The 2,146-nt window shown below is 39.5% G+C and overlaps 1 non-coding gene across 1 annotated transcript; it reads left to right on the forward strand.

Annotated features, from left to right (window-relative positions):
• Positions 1-1,490: 1,490 nt before the first annotated feature.
• On the forward strand, positions 1,491-1,617 carry LOC122556407. Its single transcript, XR_006313523.1, has one exon. It is a non-coding gene; the product is annotated as a U4atac minor spliceosomal RNA (small nuclear RNA).
• Positions 1,618-2,146: the final 529 nt, after the last annotated feature.

Genomic DNA, 2,146 nt, shown 5'->3' on the forward strand with positions numbered 1-2,146 from the left:
ACTTGAAATATTTATATGGTTAAGGGTTAACCTAGCATAGAAGAGGAGAAATCATTTGGAAAAACATAACAAGATCATTTTAACCAACAGGATAATAAACTATTCAACATTCTTGACTGTATATATCACCTAGAAGAAACTGGTTAGTGTTATGACACAGACAGACAGCTGAACCAAAATTCCCACTGTATTCACAACACAAAATAAAAGCAATGAAGAGCCCCAAATAGTCTGTCCAGTGGTGTCTAACCAAACTTTTGAATAACCAATCCCAGGTTTGCCAATAAGTAATTTCTAGTTCCTAGTTTTGTATCTTAAACAAAATAATAAATAAGTTATTAAATACAAAATAACATTAGCAAAGAGAAAATTAAACAACATCGTAAACTGATTTTTGACTGTGCTTTAAAACCAAAACATTTGTTTCCAGCATCTATTCAGACAAAAGACAGACAGGCAAACAAAGAGATAAATAGAACGTATAACATTACAGCACAGTACAGGCCCTTTGGCCCTCGATGTTGCACCGACCTGTGAAATCAATCTGAAGCCTATCTAACCTACACTATTCCATTCTCGTCCATATGCCTATCCAATGACCATTTAAATGCCCTTAAAGTTGGTGAATCTACTGCTGTTGCAGGCAGTGCATTCCATGCCCCTACTACTCTCTGAGTAAAGAAACTACCTCTGACATCTTTCTATATCTATCACCCCTCAGTTTAAAGCTATGTATCCTTGTGCTAGCCATCACCATCCGACGAAAAAGCCTCTCACTGTCCACCCGATCTAGCCCTCTGATTATCTTATATGTCTCAATTAAGTCACCTCTCAAACTTCTTCTTTCGAAGGAAAACAGCCTCAAGTCCCTCAGCCTTTCCTCGTAAGACTTTCGCTCCATATCAGGCAACCTCCTTGTAAATGTCCTCTGAACCCTTCCCAAAGCTTCCACATCCTCCTTATAATGCGGTGACCAGAACTTTATGCAATACTGTAAGTGCGGCCACACCATGGTTTTGTACAGCTGCAGCATGACCTCATGGTTCTGAAACGCAATCCTTCTACCAATAAAAGCTAACTCACCGTATGCCTTCTTAACAACCCTGTCAACCTCCCTGGCAATTTTCAGGGATTTATGTACCTGGACACTCAGATCTCTGTTCATCTACACTACAAAGAATCTTACCATTAACCCAGTACTCTGCATTCCTGTTACTCCTTCCAGAGTGAATCACCTCACACTTTTCCGTATTAAACTCCATTTGTTACCTCTCGGCCCAGCTCTGCAGCTTACCTATGTATCTCTGTAACCTGCAACATCCTTCGTCACTATCAATATCTATCAATACCGACCTTCGTGTCATCCACAAATTTATGAACCCATCCTTCTATGCACTCATCCAGGTCAATTATAAAAATGACAAACAACAGTGGACTCAAACAGATCCTTGTGGTACACTACGAGTAACTGAACTCCAGGATGAATATCTACTGTCCTTATCTTGGGGTTGCGTGGCTGTTCAATGAATGTATGGTGAGAACAGCACTGCTAACACTATTACAACACATGCGCATCACCTAGATATCTGTCTAGGCTATGGTGAAATTTTTGGAACCTTTCGTGTCTATGCAATGGAGTAGTAGATGCTTTGTATATTGTTTTAAATTTCCCATCAATCCTCACTTTCTGTCTTCTTTCAGCTAGCCAATTTCTGATCCATACCGCTAATTCACCCTCAATCCCATGCCTCTATATTTTCTGCAATAGCCTACCGTATTGCAGTAGGAACCTTGTCAAACGCCATACTGAAATCCATATACACCACATCAACTGCTTTACCCTCATCCACCTGTTTGGTCACCTCAAAGAACTCAATAAGGTTTGTGAGGCACGACCTACCCTTCACAAAACCGTGTTGACTATCCTTAATCAACTTACTCCTTTCTAAATGATTATAAACCCAATCTCTTATAACCCTTTCCAACACTTTTCCCACAACCGAAATAAAAGAAAATAATAAAACTAGCTAGATTACTTAAACATCCTTCACGTTGTGTTACTTCACAGGCATCAATATGAACTCTTTGGCAGTTTTTCTAAAACGTTGACCATGGTCATATTTATACATGCAGAAGCAACAACACT

Source organism: Chiloscyllium plagiosum, chromosome 13 (assembly GCF_004010195.1).
Source record: "Chiloscyllium plagiosum isolate BGI_BamShark_2017 chromosome 13, ASM401019v2, whole genome shotgun sequence".
Lineage (NCBI taxonomy): Eukaryota > Metazoa > Chordata > Chondrichthyes > Orectolobiformes > Hemiscylliidae > Chiloscyllium > Chiloscyllium plagiosum.